This window comes from Pongo pygmaeus, chromosome 4, assembly GCF_028885625.2.
Source record: "Pongo pygmaeus isolate AG05252 chromosome 4, NHGRI_mPonPyg2-v2.0_pri, whole genome shotgun sequence".
NCBI classification, from domain to species: domain Eukaryota; kingdom Metazoa; phylum Chordata; class Mammalia; order Primates; family Hominidae; genus Pongo; species Pongo pygmaeus.
In genome coordinates this window covers 176,365,401-176,369,936 of record NC_072377.2, presented here as the reverse complement: position 1 = coordinate 176,369,936, position 4,536 = coordinate 176,365,401, and the positions used below count along the sequence as shown (strand labels likewise).

The window sequence follows — 4,536 nt, the reverse complement described above, 5'->3', positions numbered from 1 at the left end:
ACGGAGTTTTCACTCTTGTTGCCCAGGCTGGAGTGCAATGGCTTGATCTCAACTCAGTGCAACCTCCGCCTCCCGGGTTCAAGCGATTCTCCTGCCTCAGTGTCCCAAGTAACTGAGATTAAAGGTGCCCGCCACCACCCCTGGCTAATTTTTTTGTATTTTTAGTAGAGACGGGGTTTTACCATGTTGGTCAGGCTGGTCTTGAACTCCTGACCTCAGGTAATCCACCCACCTCAGCCTCCCAAAGTGCTGGGATTACAGGCCTGAGCCACCGCACCCGGCTTCAAGTGGTTTCTGTCACGCGCGTCCGTGTGAAGAGACCACCAAACAGGCTTTGTGTGAGCAATAAAGCTTTTTAATCACCTGGGTGCAGGCAGGCTGAGTCTGAAAAGAGAATCAGCAAAAGGTGGTGGGATGATCATTAGTTCTTACAGGTTTGGGATAGGCAGTGGAGTTAGGAGCAATTTTTTTGTGGGCAGGGGGTGGATCTCACAAAGTACATTCTCAAGGGTGGGGAGAATATTACAAAGTACCTTCTTAAGGGCGGGGAATATCACAAAGTACATGATCGCAAGGGCGGGGAGCGTGTATCATCATAAGGTCAACTGATCAGTGAGGGTGGGGCAGGAACAAAGCACAATGGTGGAAAGGCAAGACCTGGCTATTTTCACTTCTTTTGTGGATCTTCAGTTGCTTTGGGCCATCTAGGTGTATACCTGCAGGTCACAGGGGATATGATGGCTTAGCTTGGGCTCAGAGGTCTGACAGTTTCTATACAAGCCTTTGCTGATTCGTCTTCAGTTGAAGACATGAAGGGAGCTTTCTGCAGCTCTCTGGGTCTCTCTGTGTATAACTCTCTCCTCCCCAGTACTCTGCCCTGCAAACGCTAGCCACCTGGGCCTCTCTAAACTCCCAATGCTACCTCAACTCAGGGAGACGACCAGGCTCCACACATCCCGCCTCCCTTTGCAGTGGCCTGGAAACACTCCTAGAACTCAGCTGGGCAATCATCTGTTTCCTCTTTCAAGCGTGATTGCCCTGTGCTGACTATGTGATGTCTGAAAAGGCTTATTTCATATATTTTGTCAAGTTTTTAGTTGTTTAAAATGGAAGTGTAAATCCAATCCCTGTTATCCATCTTAGTCAAACACATTAGTTTAAGACTGTCGTTTTTTGTTTTTGTTTTTGAGACGCAGTCTCATTCTGTCGTCCAGGACAGTGATGCAATCTCGGCTCACTGCAACCTCCACCTCCTGGGTTCAAGCGATTCTCCTGCCTCAGCCTCTCAAGTAGCTGGGATTACAGGCACCCACCACCACGCCCGGCTAATTTTCCTTGTGTGTTTTTGTTTTTGTTTTTGTTGTTGTTGTTTTGTTTTTTTTTTGTTTTAGTAGAGACAGGGTTTCACCATGTTGGCCAGGCTGGTTTCAAACTCTTGACCTCAGATGATCTGCTCCCCTCCACCTCCCAAAGTGCTGGGATTACAGATGTGAGTCACTGTGCCCAGTAAGACTGTTGCTTTTTAACCTAAGTTTTGAAGTTGCAGTTTCTTCTAAAATTTCCCAGTGGAGAATCATAGTGTTACATAAATACTAACTATGTTCTGGGCACTGTGAAAAGCTAGGTTCCAGCTTTGGGGGATTTGTCTCTTTTTTTTTTTTTTTTTTTTTGAGATGGAATCTCACTCTTTTGCCAGGCTGGAGTGCAGTGGCGCGATCTTGGCTCACTGCAAACTCTGACTCCCAGGTTCAAGTGACTCTCCTGCTTTGGCCTCCCGAGTAGCTGGGACCACAGGCACGCACCACCATGCCCAGCTAGTTTTTTGTACTTTTAGTAGAGACGGGGTTTCACCATGTTGGTCAGGCTGGTTTCAAACTCCTGACCTCAAGTGATCCACCCGCCTGGTGAGATCTGCCTGCCTCTGTTGTTATTTTTAGAAACTAAAGTTTATTTTCCATCAATCTTATTTTCATGTTGCTTAAGAGCCTGTGGGGCTGGGTGCAGTGGCTCACGCCTGTAATCCCAGCACTCTGGGAAGCCGAGGCGGGCGGATCACCTTAGGTCGGGAGTTCAAGACCAGTCTGGCCAACATGGTGAAACCCCGTCTCTACTACAGATATGGAAAAATTAGGCAGGTGTGGTGACACACATCTGTAATCCCAGCTACTTGGGAGGCCGAGGCATGAGAATCACTTGAACCTGGGAGGCAGAGGTCTCAGTGAGCCAAGATTGTACCATTGCACTTCAGTCTGGGTGACAAAGCAAGACTTCATCTCAAAAAAAAAAAAAAAAAAAAAAAAACCTTGTGGAAGAACAGCTTAAGACCACACATTGGTTGTTCGTACCCATTTAGTGGCCTGAGCAATGAGAGCTGCAGGTCAGTCTTCCATGGCAGGCTGAGCGTTCCACATCTTCAATAGAGAACTGCTGGATAGACATTGGGTATCTGCATGCCTCCGACCAGTCTGCAACCTCAGGCTAAGTACCAGTGAACTCAGGAGCTGGAGCAGTCCATTCACCCTGAAATCTGAAATTCCTCTGTGGTCTGTGGTCGTAGCTTTTTCAGCAGTAGCTTGTTCTTTTTTCTTTTCTTTTCTTTTCTGTTTTTTTTTTTTTTTTTTTTTTTTTTGAGACGGTGTCTCATTCTGTCACCCAGGCTGGAGTGTGGAGTGCAGTGGTGCGATCTTGGCTCACTGCAACCTCCGCCTTCCAGGTTCAAGTGATTCTCCTGCCTCAGCCTCCTGAGTAGCTAGGACTACAGGCATGTGCCACCACGCCCAGCTAATTTTTTGTATTGTTAATAGAGACGAGGTTTCATTGTGTTAGCCAGGATGGTCTCAATTTACTGACCTCGTGATCTGCTTGCCTCGGCCTCCCAAAGTGCTGGGATTATAGGCATGAGCTTTTCAATCTCTTCGGGATCTCTGTAGAAGCAGAGATCAGGCATGATCTCTAATGGGTGTTCACAGGAGACAGTGCCAGGCATGTGCAGACCTCCCTGAACCAGCATTCCCCACATCAGACCCCCTGAGTGAACTCCCTTGTTGCATGGGATGGAAATATCCACACAGCGCAGAGGAGAACCTGTGTTCCACAGAGGTATGGTAGGTAGGTTATCATGAGATGCCGCTGTGAGAGGCCAGTGGCCACCCTGGGATCAGTATGTACCAACAGACGCAGCTCCCAGAAGGCTGCCTGGACCTGGTTAATGAAGGTTCCAGGAGTGAAGCGGCCAGCAATAGGAGTGGCTCCTGTGGCAGCAGCAAAGCTCAGCTCAGCCCGCTGGCCAGGATTCCAGGAGGACATGAGACTGACATCAGAAGGGTTTTAATTTTTTTTTTTTGGACAGGAAGTAGAATGTATTGGTGAATATTAAGAGGGGGGCAGCACAGTGCAAGCCCTCATGAGTGCAGGGCCCGCCACTTGTCCAGAAGGCCACGACTGGGGATGTACTTGACCCCACAGCCATCTGGGATGAGCCGCTTCTCAGCCACCATGTCTTCAAATTCATTGGCATTGAACTTGATGAAGCCCCACTTCTTTGAGATATGGATCTTCTAGCGGCCAGGAAACTTGAGCTTGGCCCTCTGCAGGGCCTCAATCACATGCTCCTTGTTCTGCAGCTTTGTACAGATGGACATGATAACTTGGCCAATGTGAACCCTGGCCACAGTAACCTGGGGCTTTCCAAAGGCACCTCGCATGCCTGTCTGGAGCCTACACTGGGGTAGTGCAAAGTCAGAAACATGAACATCCATATGAACAGCCTGTCTCCAAGGTTCCGTAGAGCAACCCATACAATAAACAGGCTGCATATACTACCAACGAAGCTGCTGTTTGCAGCGATTGCACACTGGGCCCCCATGAGGAAGGGAACTCAGTCGGCTTAATTGGCTGCAGAATCAGAAGGGTTTTCAATGGCAACAGTGGTACAAGCTGCCAACAGAATTAGATTCTTCAGATTTAGGAAGTAAATGCCATCAATTTTCCTTTTTTTTTTTTTTTTTTGAGACAGAGTTTTGCTCTTGTTGCCCAGGCTGGAGTGCAATGGCGCGGTCTCTGCTCACTGCAACCTCCGCCTCCTGTGTTCAAGTGATTCTCCTGCCGCAGCCTCCCAAGTAGCTGGGATTACAGGCATGCACCACCATGCCCGGCTAATTTTGTATTTTTAGTAGAGACAGGGTTTCTCCATGTTGGTCAGGGTGGTCTCAAACTCCCAAGCTCAGGTGATCCACCTGCCTCGGTCTCCCAAAGCGCTGGGATTACAGGCGTGAGCCACCGCGCCCAGCACTTTTCCTTTGTAGATATACTGTTCCAACTGGAACCAGGTTGGTGCCACCTAAGTGGGTTCTTGCTGCAAGAAACTAGAGGACATTCCCCTCCTTCATTTGCAGGACGTCGAGGTTCTGGACATTGTGGAAATTTCCCTTTAAGTTAAGATGAGAATCCAGAACAGCGTCGTATGGCCCCCTCTATGGGTAGCATGGAGAACCTACAGAATGTTAAATGGGGTCTTACTGATTATCTCCGGCTCCC

General features: G+C 48.6%; 1 non-coding gene across 1 annotated transcript; it reads right to left on the bottom strand.

Annotated features, from left to right (window-relative positions):
- Window positions 1–3,765: 3,765 nt before the first annotated feature.
- LOC129037702 (small nucleolar RNA SNORA70) lies at window positions 3,766–3,900 on the bottom strand. The gene has a single exon (XR_008502930.1). It is a non-coding gene; the product is annotated as a small nucleolar RNA SNORA70 (small nucleolar RNA).
- Window positions 3,901–4,536: the final 636 nt, after the last annotated feature.